General features: G+C 36.3%; 1 protein-coding gene across 24 annotated transcripts in view; it reads right to left on the reverse strand.

The window, feature by feature from the left end:
• RNLS (renalase, FAD dependent amine oxidase) overlaps positions 1–17124 on the reverse strand; it is a 417533-nt gene that overhangs the window by 261013 nt on the left and 139396 nt on the right. The gene's annotated exons all lie outside the window — the stretch shown is intronic.

Here is a 17124-nt window from a genome sequence, read left to right on the forward strand (position 1 = left end):
TAGAGAGGGAAAATGAGACAGGAGAACAACAACTAGACTCCAAGATCAGGGAACTTGTGTTAGAGTCTTGGCCCTGATATTTCCTTTCTCTCTTTCTTTCTTTCTCTTTCTCTCTCTCTTTCTTTTTTTTCTTTCTCTTCCCCCCCCCCCCCGCATCTTCCCTCCCTCCCTTTTTTTTTCTTCTTTTTAGGGCTGCATGTGCAGCATATGAAAGTTCCCAGACTAGGGCTCGAATAGGAGCTGCTGGCCTACACCACAGCCATAGCAACACAGGATTCAAGCTGTGTCTATGACCTATACCACAGCTCATGGCAACACAGGATACTTAATCCACTGAGCGAGGCCAGGGATTGAACCCACATCCTCATGGATACTAGTCTGGTTTGTACCCCAGCAAGTTACAACAGGAACTCCGGCCCTGCTACTTTCTAGTAATGTAACCTTGGGTAAGTAAATGAATCTCTTTGAGCCTCAGTTTAGTCATGGGCATAATGACAGTATCCTTTTTATAAAGCTGCTGTATAATTAAGATAATATATAAAAAATACATCTATAACTTTAACCATGCCATAGAAAAGTTAGTCAAAGCTAAAAAAGAAAAAGTAATCTTAGGCAGTATAAGTTAAATTTCAGTTTTCTAAACTAGAATGTTAAATTAACGAGTTCAAGTTAATTTGTCTTCCACAGCTAAGAAGGACAAGGGTGGCTACAGACATTTGCTGAGCTCAAGTCTCATTCAACAATTTGTTCTTTTATGGATTATAATTTTGGTGTTATAACAAAGAAATCTTTGCCTAATCTAAAGCCACAAGAATTTTTCTTATACTTTAAAAAAATTTTTTTTATAATTTTAAGTCTTATTTGTAGGTCTTATAATCCACTTTGAGCTAATTTTTTTCATATTTTGAGATACAGTTTGATGCTCTTTTTCTTTTATTTTCTTTGTAGTATATAACCATCCAACTTCCACACAACTTGTTGAAAAGATTATATTTTCTCCACTGAATTGCTTTTGAATTATTGTCAAAAATCAATTGTCTATATATGTGTGGAAGTACTTCTATTTGGTTCCATTGACTAGCTTTCTATTTTCATGCCAATGTCACACTGTTTTGATTACTGCAGCTTTATGACATTCTTAAAATCAGGTAACGTTAGCTCTTCAACTTTGTTCTTTTTACAAGTGGTTTTCATTATTCTAGGTCTTTTGCACTTATACATGAATTTTAGAATCAGTTTGTCAATTTCAACTTCAGATTTTTTTACTTTGGTCCTTGCGTCTGTCAGCAATGCTTTATGGTTTTCAGTTAATGGGTTTTATGTATCATTTGTCAGATATAATCCAAAGTTTTTTTTTAATGCTATTTGACATATGTTAATTTTTTAAAAAATTTGATTACTTGTTTCTTGTATAAAAATACAATTAATTTTTGCATATTGATCTTACAGTCTGCAATCTTGCTAATAAATTCACTATTTCTGCTGCTGTTTTCATAGATTTTGTATTTTCTAGCTAAATGCTTATGTGATCTGTGATTAAAGACAGTTTTACATCTTCCTTTCCAATCTATATATTTCATATTTTTTAAGACTTATTGCACTGACTAAACCCCATGTATAATGCTAAACAAAAATGGTGATAACAGTCATTCTTATCTTGTTCCTGATCTAATTGGGAAAGCATTTAGTCTTTTATTATGAAGCATGGTACTGGATGTAGGTTTTCCATTCTCAGATTGATAAAGTTCTCTTCTATTCCTGGTTAGTTAAGAGTTTTTATCAAGAATGGATATTGGATTTTGTTAAATGCTTTTTTTGCACCTATTGAGATGATTGTAATTTTTTTTAAGTTTCTTAACATGCTGAATTACATTCATTTTTTGCAAGTTAAACAAACTCTGAATTCATGAGATGATGCCTATTTGGTCATGATCCTTTTTTTTTTTTTTTATAAACAGAGTTGGATTCCATTTGCTATAATTTTCCTCAGAATTTTTATTTCTCTGTTCATAGGAATATTGGTCTGTAGTTTTCTTTTAATGTCTTTGAGTGATTTTGGGCATTGAGGTAATAATGCTGGTGTCATAGAATGAGCTGGACCTCTATTTCAATTTTCTGGAAGAATTATATAAGATTGGTATTTATTCCTTAATGATTGGTAGAATTCCCTCAGCGAAAAAATCTGCGCCTGGAGTTTTCTTTGTGAGAAGGTTTTCAACCATAAACTCAATTTCTCTAGTAGATCTAGGGCTATTCAGGTTTTCCATTTGAGTGAGTTTCAGTAGTTTGTTTTTTCAATAAATCTGTCCATTTCATCTAAGTTGTCACATTTACAGGCATCAACTGCTAATAACATCTCTTTTTATCCCTTTAATAGGTGTAGAATCTGTACTGATGTTGACAGTCTAATTATTGATATTGGTAATTTGTGTCTTTATTATTTTCATGATCGGTCTGGCTAAAGGTTTATTAATTTTATTTCACCTTCTCAATGAACCAATTTCTCTATTATTTTTGTTTCCTATTTCATTAATTTCCACTTTGATCTTTGTTATTTCCTTTCTTCTGCAAACTTTGGCTTTATTTGCTCTTTGTTTTCTAGCTTCTTAAAGTAGAAGCTGAGGTCACTGATTTTAAACCTTTCTTCTTTACAAACTTAGGCATTTAGTGCCATAAATTTCCTTCCAAACACCATTTTAGTAATATCCCACACATTCTGATATTCTGTATTTTCATATTAATTCAGTTTCCCTTTTGATTAAACCCTGATTCATGGGCTATTCAGAAATGTGTAGTTTCCAAATATTTAGAGATTTTCCAGAGATATTTTTGTTACTGATTTCTAATTTAATTTAATTATAGTCAGATAATATAATTTGAATCCTTTTAAGTTTACTGAAAATAGTTTAATGGTTCAGTATAGAGCCTATTTCAATAAATTTTCCATATACATTTTATTTTATTTTATTTTAATCTTTTTAGAGCTACACCCACAGAATAGGGAGGTTCCCAGGCTAGGGGTTGAATCAGAGCTGCAACTGTCGGCCTACGCCACAGCCACAGCAATGCCAGATCCAAGCTGTGTCTGAGACCTACACCACAGCCCATGGTAATGCCAGATCCTTAACCCACTGAGAAGTCCAGGCACTGAACCTGCATCCCCATGGTTACCAGTCAGATTTGTTTTCACTGAACCACAATGGAAACTCCCATGTGTATTTTAAAAGAATATTTTTTTCTGTTGTTCAGTGGAGTGTTCTACAAGTCAATTAGATAAAGCTGGTTTATAAGTATTATTCAAGTGTACTAAATCAATGATTTTTTTTTTTTTTGTCTCTTTGTTCCATAAATTATTGACAAAGGGGCATTGATATCATTGAAAACTATTTTGGATATGACCAACCATTTCTCCTTGCAGCTCTAATAGGCTTTTTTTTTTCCCCAATGTATTTAGAAACTCAATAGTAATATGTACATTTAGGACTCTTTTGTCCTCTTGAATATGTTCCTTTATCATTATGAAATGACATTTTTTTATCCTGTTAATACTTTTTCCTCTGAAATCTAATGTTAATATAACTACTCAGCTTTTTTTTTTCTGATTAGTGTGAGCATGGTATATATTTTTTTATCATTTTTACTTTTAAAATATTTCTGTCTTCATATTTAAAGTGTGTTTCTCTTTGGCAGCATATAGCTGTGTCTCAGTTTTTAAAATTCAATATAACATTTCTGCTTTTTAAGCCATTTACATTTAATGTCATTATTGATATGGTTTGATTTAGATCTATCATTTGCTATTTGTTTTCTGTTTTTTCCCATTTGTTCTGTATTCTATTTTCCAACTTTCTTCTGGATTAAATTAATCTTTTTAAATGACTCCTGTTTCAGCTTTTTTTTTTTTGGATTATGGGCTATAACTCTTGGTTTTGTTATTTTAGGAGTTGTAAAGAAAGCACTTTTTAAAGCCAAAGTTTTCAATTCAAATACCAAGGAGTATATAAATCTGATCCCCTTTAAAAAGTCTGTGGTTATGTGTCTTGTCTTCAATTTTTGAAGAAGCACTAAAATGAATGAGCTAAAAACATCAAGTTAAATTAGTGTTTGCAATTCAAAATCTTTTTCAAGTGAAGGCAAAATGTCAGAATACACTTTACTGCTTTTAAGCCAAATTCATCAAGCCAGTACAAAGTTGAAGTGAGATTCTGGAACCAGCTGAAAATTTTTATTTTTAAGTAATATATTGCTCTCTAGGATACCGTGCTGAATTTCTTAATAGGTTTAAATATAAGAAATTGTGTTTACCCAGGCAAAACATTAATACCTGGCACTCAAATTATGGGTTAAAAAAGTCCTGTTAATCTAGTGATCACAGTAAGGAAATTGTTATTTCAGTAAAATAAGGAGAAATACTAGATTCAATTTTACATATCTTTGTGATTTTCTGCTGAACATACAGATAGGTGGGAGAGTTGAGTTGGGGTCAGAACAGAGAAATTCCAAGAGTTGTGTGGTGTTAGTGAATCCTAAGAGCCATATATTTATAAGGTATTTGTCTCCATTTGAAGGATGAAAACCAGTATAGCAAACTCCAGTGGTTCAGACTTGTTCTTCTGAGTATTGCTAGGGAAGCAAGGCAATGTAGCATAAGCATAGGGATTCAGGGACAGATAAATGGAGCATGAGTTTTCATTCACCACTTGATATGTGCTTGGGTAGCTGTGTTACACAGGACAAGTCACCCAATTCTCAGAATGTTTCCTTATTTTTCATAATTTAGCTAAAATCTAAATATAACATTTATTTTGCAATGTTTTGATGAGGATTAAAAGTAGGAAATTGTATAGATAATTATTTATTATTTAATTAAGCAATAGTAAGTTTAAAGTATTGTTCCTATTATTTATTGCCTTTGTTTTGCATTAGGGCAAAAACAGAAGTAAGGCAGTAGAGATGTAATGAATAAGATAGAATTCTCTTCTTGGAATCTAGATATTTATCTCAATAGCTGTGTGACATATGGTGGTGGTTGTAATTAGCAATGATAACTAATGAAGGGGTAAGTGAGGACTTAGATCAAATCTTTTATTCAGTAGAGGCAATGAAATTTCACTTTAGCCATGCCACTCATTGTTGATACTTAATGCTTTCTGCTTTCATACTTTCCCACCTAGAGTACAAAGATCAAGGTGACAGCACCCAAATCAAAATAATGTAATAGAATGTGCTCATAATTGTTTAATTAGAGGCTCCCATTTTTTTCTCCAGTTGACAGGAACAGTCTCTTGGAAGTCTTCAGTGCAACATGGTTGCTTAAGAGGAGCTTTATGTTATTTGAAGTGTCTGCTAGTACTACTAAAAATCAGCATGGTCTACTAGACTCCTGAGATGATTAGATGCTTCAGTAGGTTTCTGATTTGTCAATGTTGTTTCTTTAGTACAACTAGTTTTATCTCTTTTATTTCCAAGCACATTGCAGAACTACCTTAAAACAAAGATGTAAAACTTTTGGAGCACTGTGGCCATATTGGAAATCTTTTGCAAACCTAAGGGCTCATTCTTTAATATATACTTGCATAAAATATCAATGCATTATTGGATATATCCATATCAAAAACAAGTCAGGTCTTGTCATTTGCAGTCTCCAATAGAGCAAGGTGTGTGTGTGTGTATTAACAAGATGATTTTGAAAAAGGGCTAATAACAGGACCAAGGAAATTGAGGTAATGAGGTTGACTATAAGGTGCTTAGAGAGGTTGACAATTAGGGAAGTTGGGTTCAGCTTTAGGTTCTATTCTGTGAGTTCTTGGAGTGTAGGGGTATAAAGTTTTTATTTATGTACTGAGTTCTTATTATGTACCAAGAATTATTTGTTGCACATGTAGAAATATTTGCTACATGCCACTATTAGCTGTGAGTTCCCAGGCTAGTCACTTAACATTTCTTAGTCTGTTTCCTCATCAATCAACTGGAGACAATAATCATAAAACCTTCCTACTATATTGTGTGGACTAAATGAACCACTGACTGTGATTATATGTAAACTGGAAAGCCTATAGTGAAAATCAGAGTGCATACTGGTTGAGACTATAGGCTCTGGTATCAGACGACTTGGTTAGAATAGATAGGACCATACACCTGACCAAAGAGATAAAGGACCTATATGCTGAGAACTATAAAACTTTAATCAAAGAAATCAAAGAAGATGTACAGAAATGGAAAGATGTTCCATGTTCCTGGATTGGAAAAATCAATATTGTAAAAATGGCCATATTACCCAAAGCAATCTACACATTCTATGCAATCCCTATCAAATTACCCATGACATTTTTCACAGAACTAGAACAAACAATCCAAACATTTATATGGAACAGCAAAAGACCCAGAATCGCCAAAGCAATCCTGAGAAACAAAAACCAAGCAGGAGGCATAACTCTCCCAGACTTCAAGAAATACTACAAAGCCACAGTCATCAAAACAGTGTGGTACTGGCATCAAAACAGACAGACAGACCAATGGAACAGAATAGAGAACCCGGAAATCAACCCTGACACCTATGGTCAATTAATCTTTGACAAGGGAGGCAAGAACATAAAATGGGAAAAGGAAAGTCTATTCAGCAAGCATTGCTGGGAAACCTGGACAGCTGCATGCAAAGCAATGAAACTAGAACACACCCTCACACCATGCCCAAAAATAAACTCCAAATGGCTGAAAGACTTAAATAGACGACAGGACACCACCAAACTCCTAGAAGAGAACAGAGGCAAAACACTCTCTGACATCAACATCAGGAATATTTTCTCAGGTCAGTCTCCCAAAGCAATAGAAATTAGAGCAAAAATAAACCCATGGGACCTCATCAAACTGAAAAGCTTTTGCACAGCAAAGGAAACCCAAAAGAAAACAAAAAGACAACTTTCAGAATGGGAGAAAATAGTGTCAAATGATGCAACGGACAAGGGCTTAATCTCTAGAATATATAAGCAACTTATACAACTCTACAGCAAAAAAGCCAATCAACCAATGGAAAAATGCACAAAAGACCTGAATAGACTGTTCTCCAAGGAGGACATACAGATGGCCAGCAAACACATGAAAAAATGCTCAACATCGCTGATTATAAGAGAAATGCAAATCAAAACTACCATGAGGTACCACCTCACACCAGTCAGAATGGCCCTCATTAATAAATCCACAAATAACAAGTGCTGGAGGGGCTGTGGAGAAAAGGGAACCCTCCTGCACTGCTGGTGGGAATGTAAACTGGTACAGCCACTATGGACAACAGTTTGGAGATCCCTTAGAAATCTAAACATAGAACTTCCATATGACCCCGCGATCCCACTCTTGGGCATATATCCGGACAAAACTCTACTTAAAAGAGACACATGCACTTGCATGTTCATTGTAGACCTATTCACAATAGCCAGGACATGGAAACAACCCAAATGTCCATCAACAGGTGATTGGATTAGGAAGAAGTGGTATATATACACAGTGGAATACTACTCAGCCATAAAAAAGAATGACATAATGCCATTTGCAGCAAATGGATGGAACTAGAGAATCTCATACCGAGTGAAATGACCCAGAAAGACAAAGACAAATACCATATGATATCACTTATAACTGGAATCTAATATTCGGCACAAATGAACATCTCCTCAGAAAAGAAAATCATGGACTTGGAGATGAGACTTGTGGCTGCCTGATGGGAGGGGGAGGGAGTGGGAGGGATTGGGAGCTTGGGGTTATCAGACACAACTTAGAATAGATTTACAAGGAGATCCTGCTGAGTAGCACTGAGAAGTATGTCTAGATACTCATGTTGCAACAGAACAAAGGGTGGGGGAAAAAATGTAATTGTAATGTATACATGTAAGAATAACTTGATCCCCTTGCTGTACAGTGGGAAAATTAAAAAAGTAATAAAAAAAGAAGTAGTTGTTTTATTATTATTATTATTATTATTATTATTGGTCTTTTTGCCATTTCTTGGGCCACTCCCGCGGCATATGGAGGTTCCCAGGCTAGGGGTTCAATCAGAGCTCTAGCTACGCCGGAGCCACAGCAACGTGGGATCCGAGCCACGTCTGCAACCTACGCCACAGCTCATGGGCAACACCAGATCGTTAACCCACTGAGCAAGGGCAGGGATCAAACCCGCAACCTCATGGTTCCTAGTTGGATTTGTTAACCACTGCGCCATAACGGGAACTCCTTTATTATTATTATTACAACAGATGCTATAACCATATTACACAATCCTCAGTTACTAATGTTACTAATTGCTATTTTATTATCCCTAAAGTGAGGTTTCTATAGTTGATCTTTCTTCAGGGTCCTAGATCTAATACTCTAAGAGGTAATGGCATTGAGAGGAAGATGGAGACAGAGAGGAGCTAGGAAACAGGGCGCCAGAATCCTGGGGCAGGATGATGACACTCATTTGATAATTTAGGTGAGGCAATATAGGAAGCAAGACGTGAGGACAAGAAGGAAGGGGGCATGGGGAGGTAAAGAGGAATGCCCCACCTGACATTTAGGGAGGAACAATAACTAAGCTGGTTTGCAGGTTCATTCTAGGTTCAAAAGTGTGATGGTACCAAGGACCAGATGGAGGACCCACACATGTCTGATGCCACACAGAAGGCCAGCATTAGATTCACCTCACAGCTTTTCGTGCCCTGCCCACCAAAACATCCTGTGGATTCCTTGGATCAGAGATAACCTTGGACCAGATGAGTCTCTTAGGATAGTTCTAAATTAAGACAAAAATTCCAGGCCTTTGTCCTACAGCAATTCCACAGCTATAAGCAAGTTTTATATTTTACTTCTATCAAGGTTGACAAAGCCACTCACAATTTTATCTCTCTATAAATCAAAGCCTTTATCACTTAATATGGATATTGGTATCAAAGTAATTTTCAGTTTGCTGGTGAGAACTGTTGTCTGGCTACAGATTACTATATGCACTCACAAAGCCCTAATGCACGCAAACCCTTAAGTGCCTTTTAATGAGTTGGGGTTCAAGTTGCTCTTTGTCCATCAGAATTGTACCATTTACTCCTATACTTAAATAAGTATCTTTATTTTTTTTGGAAAGAGATGCAGGACAGCTAGGGATCCATTTCTAGATGTTTTATAAAGAACTCATTTAACTAAATATTATATTTCATTAGCATTAAGTGCCCAATAATGAAATCAGTTTGCAGATACCATCTCCATTTCCATATATTATTTATACAAGCTTGATGTTTGTGATTTCAAGACCAAAAATGTTGATAGAAATTTGCATATTATTGAAATGGCATAATTTATTGATGAAGCAAACAAATAATAGAGGTGATGCTTACAGTAGTTTGGAAGCTAATATATAATTTACAACACTAAACAACTTCAGGAATGAGAGTGAAAATTGCACATTAAGTCCTGCCTGAGAAAATACTAGCTATAAAACTAAGGCACTTAGCTTTATTTTTTGTAACAAGAAAATGCTATTTGTGGAAAACAGATCATTGGCTTTCAGTCTGTGAATGCATAAAGAAGCATCAGTTGGCCTGAAGAGAAAAGGCAGGCAGTCATCTTATCGACCTGCCTCTCAGTCCAATGGCTTTACCAACCTTTCATTAACACATGCATGCAGAAAGCATAACAATAAGGGATATATGTTTAAAGCCTCATAATTGATTGGACTAACTTTTGTATCAACAATGTTACTTGAAACTAGAGAAATTTATAATTTGAAATGACTTGTTTTAAAATCAAGATATTATAATAACAATTACTGCAATTATTGTAGCCAAGGTTTAGGTCTTAGGGGGAAATCCCATGCAAAGTTTACCCAACATACCAGTTTCTAGCTCTTGGGATAACAGACTGTGTTGGGCACTGTTGGAAGTCTTCCCGATTCTTACTCCCACACCTTACTTTCTAATAAAACTTTGATTCCTTCAGAATATCCAGTTTAAACTGTCAGTCCTCTAGGCATCCTAACAAACACCTCTAAGAATACACAGTGCTTTAGCCTAAAGCAGTCATTAATGGGCAGGATTTCAGATGTGGTGTTAGATTGGTCAAAGAGATAATCTGTGGTTGGTACTCTTCCAATCAAAGCACAGAAACAGACTTGGACTTCAATTATTTGCAGGGTCTGCCCAGACATGAGTATAAAATGTTATCACAAGTGTATTATTCAAGACGCAAAGAAAGAAAAGCCCCATTCACTTTGACTTAAATAATAAAGAAATTAATTATCTCACATAATAGGAAGCCCGAAAGGAGAAAAGATTCCAAGTTTGGCTAATTCACTAGCCATATCATGTCCCCTGGGCTAAATTCTTTTTATCCTTCTCCTCTATAATCTTTGGTGTTGACAAGTTCCTAAGGCTGATTCCTCTCCTCATCATTAACTATCTGCTGCTAGCAATGAGAACTACACATTTCCTTATTCAGGTTCAGCATAAGAAAGCAAACCAGTACCCCAACCATATAATAGAAATCCTTCCCTGTGGTCTTATCTAGGTCACATGACCAGCTAGCCAGACTTATCACAGTCATTACAGGAGAATCTGATCCTGCCTAGCTTCGAAATTCAAGACTATCTCTGGACCTCAGTATTTATTTAGCTTCCCTTCAGTCTCCTGGCTGCTTTGGGGAGGTGTGGATACCTAAACAAATTTAGGTTCTGTTGGAAGAAGGAGGATGAATGATTGGTAGAGAATCATCAGTATCCATGACCTGAGGATGACAATTCTTCAAATTGTAAATTAGTATAAATAACCTCGTTTATGGAATTTTGAGTTAAGAGAAAGAAAATCACTATCATTTTTATAAATAATCATGTGTTATAAATGATATAAAAATTTCAGTATTATCTTTCCATTGGATCAAATGAGTTATATCATGATGACTTATGATTGGTTAGGGAAAATTCTTCTTTTAAATGTTTAGTAATGTACTTTTGGGAAACCTATGGCAATTTATAAACCCTCAGGTTGAACAATTTCTTTCTCAGAAAAAATTCATTTAATTTTCCCTTTCAAATCTTCCAAATTTCTATCTATGCAGCACTTATTTAGAATGAGCTCTTCCTTTCCACCTACTTATATACAATTTGATGATGATTCACTGAAATACTGCTATGCTGATCATGGTGATTAAGGAAGGAGTGGAGTGCTGGGAAGTGGGAATTTTCCCAAGATTAAAAAAAAAAAAAAAAAGGTACTGAAAGCCAAATTGCTTACAAGACTTAAAAGTCTCCCAGCATACCTGCAGCATTCATTGCTGTCCTCTCTGTACAGAGAAGGTAAAGAAATGCTAACTCTGGAATGTTTGGTGTTTCATGATTTGGGATATTTGGAATTAATTCTATCTCTACCATCAAGCATAGGTGTGCTCTGTTCAGTCACAGACTGCTTGATGGCCCAGCAGTGAGGGCGGCCTTTCCATGGCATGTGAAGTAATTAAGATGGTATATAATTTCTGGAGAAATCATTCTCCAAGTATTGGAAATATAATCAAACAACATCTAAGACAGGCTAGAGATGCAACGGCTGTATTCAAATGTGTTTATTCCATGACTAATAAACATAGAAAGGAAATGGGAAAACTTGACAGGTCTTAATGGGGCTCCTGAGGAGGACAGCTCCTGGCTGTGATGCTCTCACCCACGCAGCCAACTCGAGTTTCTTGCATGCAAGGAAGAAAATAGCTCCTTTGAGGCAGAGGCGGCAGGGTTAATATACCCTACAGTGCCACCCTCGCAAAAGCTTCTCTGCCACAGGAATGACAAGCTCACATAACATGACAAGAGGCTGGGAACATTTCTTTGGAATTTGGAAATTGTTCAGAAGCCTTTCTGCAGAGACGGGAATCCTTGTGGGGGCCTGAGTCTTATGACATAAAACTGAGAAGGGGATATAATTCTTTTAACATGTAGAATAATAGAGTTTTATGTAGGATTTTATTCTTTAGTTTTTTGTTTGTTTTTTTTATAGGATGTCCACAGAAAACAGATAGTTTACTGCTGCAGGACATTTCTCTCTTAAGTACATTTTGCATGTATTATACAAAAAAAACCATTCATTTAGGAAGGGTGTCTATATATATATTTATATATGTGCTCTACTAAAATCTTTCCCTTATGTCATATGTCATAATTGGACATTCAACTGAACAAAATTTGGTTTTAACATCTCAGAATCTGGTTTAAAATTTTTTAAAAAGGAGTTCCTGCTGTGGCACAGCAGAAACGAATCCAACTAGTGTCCAGGAGGATGCAGGTTCGAACCCTGGCCTCGCACAGTGGGTTGGGGATCCAGCCTTGCCATGAGCTGTGGTGTAAGTTGCAGACATGGTTCAGACCTGGTGTTGCTATGGCTGTGGCACAGGCTGTCAGCTGTAGCTCAGATTCAACCCCTAGCCTGGGAACTTCCACATGCCATGGATGTGGCCCAAACCTCCCCCTGCAAAAAAATATTTTTTTTTTTAAATCCCATTGATTCATCACCTTGAATTTTCTTTCTTGTTAATCTTCTAGAAAAGGCAGAAATCACTACCTATTCTTTCCTTAAGCCACAGAATTTTGATGTTCATACTTTCCACTTGCTTCCTCATTATTTTTCCATCCTTAATTTATGTCATAAGCCCTCCTCCTTATCTTTCATCTCCTGGATTTTATGCCCCATCTCCCCTGGCTCTCCTCTCCCTTCCACTCATTTCTTTTTACTGGTCTCTGAGGGCTCCTCTTCTTTGGCTTGCACCATGTTCCACAGGATTTTCTTTTTTGTCTTTTGTTTCTCCATGTTTTCACATTCCTTCTGATGGATCATCCTGCCCACATTCATGCCTCTAGCAATCACATCAACACTTTCAGCTCCAACACTTGTGTGAGTCACAGATCCTAATGTGAAGCTCTCCCCCAGCATCTCTACTTCATGTCCCTTGGGTATATCAAATTTACGCCAGCCAAATCTGAACTTGTTATTTCCCCTTCCCTAATTCAGAGATTAAAACTACTGTTTTCATAATCACTCAATGACTAGAAACTTCAGCATCATCCTCCTTTTCCTCAACTCGCACAGGCAAGGCCTGAGGATTAGATCTGCTATACATCTTCCATATTTTCACCTCTGCAGTTCATTATCCATACTCAGGTTCTTACTATTCACCTAAATTTTGCAATAATCTTCTAACTTTTGTCCTTTCTAATTAGAGATCCACCTAAAAATGTAATTCATTTTCTATTAATTCAACACTGTAGCTGGGGCAACTTTCCTAAAATCCTTTTTTTAAAGGATTTCCTTCAAATCCTTAAGTTTTTTATAATTCTTCATGGTTTTCAAAACTAAGTTCAAACTCCTATTAAGCATAAAAAGTCCTTCTTAAACTGTTTATTGAATACGAATCTCTTTTCTCTACCTTCTTTCTCTCTGATCGCCAAAGACTCTACTTTTTCTGGGCATAATTAAATAGTTGTAATTCCCAAATATGCTCCCATTTATTCCTACATGCAGATCCCTATGGAGAGAATACAACTCTGCTTGATATGTTGAACTCACTGAACCTTTAAAACTCAGGTCAAGTGTCACCTCCCCTAGGAAGCTGTTTTGGATTCCTCATTCTGATTTATATTCTCCTCTGAGTTATCTTGGTTTACTTTCCACTTTCCTTTTATTGCCTAACAGTGATTTTTATTAACTCATGAATTCATGAAGGGCAGGGACTGTCATTCACCTTTTTGTCAACAGCTTAATACATGTTTGCTTAATGAATGAATGAATGAACAAATAAACCCAGGTATTCTGAAGAGTACAAAAGGCTTCTCTGACCTATTCGCTGCCCTAAAGAATTTTAAAAAGGTAATAATAGAGTTAAGAAATCAGAAGAAAATTTAAAAATGGAAGAGCATATAATTAAATATGGAAAACTGGTATGGGCTACTGGTGTAGCAAAATAATATTATGAAATCCAATGCATTTTTCTTTTTTTACTTAATTAAAAAAATAAAAGCTTTGGGTCTTTCTAACATTAAACTAAATAAGGCTAAAGCTTTTTACTTTAGGGAGGAGAGGACACAAAAGCAACATGAAGAACAAAAAGTCCAATTCTTGGCTTTGAATTCCAAAATAGGTCCTTGAAATTCATGGCAGAGTCAATAGTTTTGAAAGCCAAAGAGCTTTTGATTCAGAAGAGCCAGGTCTTTTGAGAGGGGAAAAAAAAAATTATAAGTTGCAATAGAGTCTGGAAGACCTAAAAAGTGGAAGTTAGATCAAGAATCTTTGAGTACAGAAAGCTACAGATTTGATTCAAAAGGACAGAGAGAGGAAATCAATCAATGCTTCTGTTAGGACAAAGAATGGGGCTTAGAGAAAAAAAGTCAGAAGAGAGCGGAGAAGCTAGACATGGATATGGGATCCCTGCTCTCTGTCCCCCACCTACTGTTGACTCCTTCAGAATTGTATGACAGAAAATAAGTTTGTAGAGCCTGGGAAGCCCATGCATATCAGAAAACCGCCACCCCCATCATGCCATCTGAGAGTTAGTGTCCATGCAGGTGGATCAGAGGTCAGGCTTACAGGATTGGTTTTACCTCAGGCAGGGAGAGTTGAGAGATTTCAGAGCCCTTTGCGGAAGGTCTACAAGTACTAAGAAGGCTACCAGACCAGAAGCCATGAGAAGACCATGATATCACAGGAGGCCAACAGTGCTGACCAAAAGATATTGCCTCACTCAGTTCAGTGAGAAGGAAAGAGGAGGTCTGCAGACTAATATCCTCCAGAACTCAGATTATCCATCACCCAAGACAAAGAGAAGAAAATCAGAGTAGGGAATCTTGAATCATTAATAATTTTAACTGATAATCAGCAGTTAAGTGTCATTAAAGTAGGTGTTCCTTTCTAAGTCTTCTCCAAATCCTTTTGTTCAATTTGAGTTTTCTTGTTCAGTATTTCCCATATATTCTCTTAGATTTCACCACTTTCTCTGTTTACATAGCTGTCTTTGCTACTAGTCTGTTTCTTAAAGACACAGACTCTTACCTTTTCATACCCACTATTTACTACTACACAGCAATTTGTCAACAAATAAATATTTGTGTAATAAAAAAAAAAGCAAGAATATGTTGACCTGGAATATGGACAGTGGTCTGGATTAGTGATGTAGATTAGTGGTGTTTTTGGCATATATGCAGGAGTAGATGCTATAGGAGTATATAAAACTTCTGACAGATAATGCACAGAGTAAGGATAGGAAGATGGTTTATCACAGAACCCCAAGAAATACCAACTTTTACAAGGTAAACAAAGGAAAAGCCCATGAGAGAATGGTTGTTGGGAGAAAAGAAAATCAAAAAAGGGTAGCACCCTGGAACCCCAGGTAAAGAAAAATTAAAAAAAGGAATAGTCAACAGAGCCAAATAACAACTGGAAATCAATTAAGATAAAGGCAAAGAAATAACTATTAGATTTGGTAATTAGGAGGCTATTAGTGACTTCTTCCAGGGATATTTTGGTGGCATCATGGGAGGAAATACATTTAGAGTCAATTTTGTAGATCAAACTTCTCCTAAAGGTGGTTCCTGCACTGATACCTAGAAAAGGATGAAGCATCAACTTTGGTTTCCTGAAGTTCTTTAATCCCATTTCAGCTGGGGGCTTTGTTCTTTAGGAGTCTATTGGGGTTTCATTAATCATGCTTTTATATTCATATAGCTCTCTGAATCTAATTTTAATAAATAGAATTTAGAGAGGTCAGGTATATGATTATAATTTTCAAAACTCCCACAAGGTCAACTCCTTGCTGAAAGTTATAAGGACTAACCAAGAATTACTCAGAGCACAAATAAACAGAGGTGGTTAAGCTACTCAAGGGAAACATATTAAAGTCAATTATAATTCAACAGAGTAGGTTTATCAGATTTCTTTCCCCTGTGGCCAAATAAGCGAGAGGTAGAACTTGTTCCAAAGTGTGGGGATAAAGGTGGGGGTGTATCCAGAGATTGATGGAGAATATAGAAACCAGGAACACAGATAACCTATGCCTATTTCCCTGAGAGTTAGTTAGTCAAGTTTGGACATGTTTTTTCCTTTTGAACTATTTGATCTATACAAATACTCATTCAATTCAGCAAATATTTACTCAGTACTGTTATCTGTCAGGTACCATATTCGGAACTGAGAAAAAAAGATTAAAAAAAATTAAAACAAACACAAAAATAAACAGCATGGCTTCTATCCTCAAGGAGTTCTCAGACTAGCAACGAGGAGAACATGCAAAGTTACCGTATGATTTCAAAGGTATTTTAAGGGTAGTATCTCCAAAGTGGTATGGAAACACAGAGGAAGGAACACTTTAGTCAGCCTAGGAGGGAGGTATAACCAGGTATGTTCCAGGCTGATTAGAATGTTATAGGCTTCAAGTCCCCTTCAAGAAGATTAAACCCAAAGCTTCTGGCCATGTCTCATTGTAATGCCCTTTCCCCAACCTTGAGCAACCTGGCCTGCTCACTCCCTACTAGGGAAGGAATGTCACCCATTCCTCACCCCTCCTCTATATACCTGTTCCCCATGCAAATAAGGTATCCTGCCTGAAACCAATCAGAAGATCAAATACGCCCCATACAGAGACCAAAAAACACTCAGCCCTTATACATGGCATAAGGGGCTGGGGCAGGAGAAATCGGGTCCCACTTAGGTCCGAAGCATGAGGATATAAAAACTAATGTAAAATGAGGCAGGCTTTTTTACCTTCTCTCTCTCTTTCTCCCTGAAAATGTACTTTCACTTTAATAAATTTGTAAAATGCCTGCCATTTCAATGTTTTGCTACAGCAGGGCAGGGACTGAGGAAACGGCAATTCTATCATTCTGGAACAAATTCTATCACTATGTTGATATAACTACTATGAAATCTGTATTCAAAAATTCTCAAATAATATTGAGAGAAAGAATAAGAAGAATGAGATAATTTAAGAAATAGAAAGGATTATCAGGAATATTTATAGGTAAGGCAAAACTAAGGTCTGTGGCTTTCCCAAGGTCAAGCAGCTCTTTAACAGCAAAGCTAAGAATGGAATCCAGGTAACGGAATCAGGTCCCCTGCCAGCTACATTATAGGTAGG

The sequence above is a fragment of the Sus scrofa genome, chromosome 14, assembly GCF_054392235.1.
Source record: "Sus scrofa isolate SSC_HxYL_T2T_F1_AM1 chromosome 14, Sscrofa_HxYL_maternal_Yorkshire_Landrace_v2.0, whole genome shotgun sequence".
In the NCBI taxonomy this organism is placed as follows: domain Eukaryota; kingdom Metazoa; phylum Chordata; class Mammalia; order Artiodactyla; family Suidae; genus Sus; species Sus scrofa.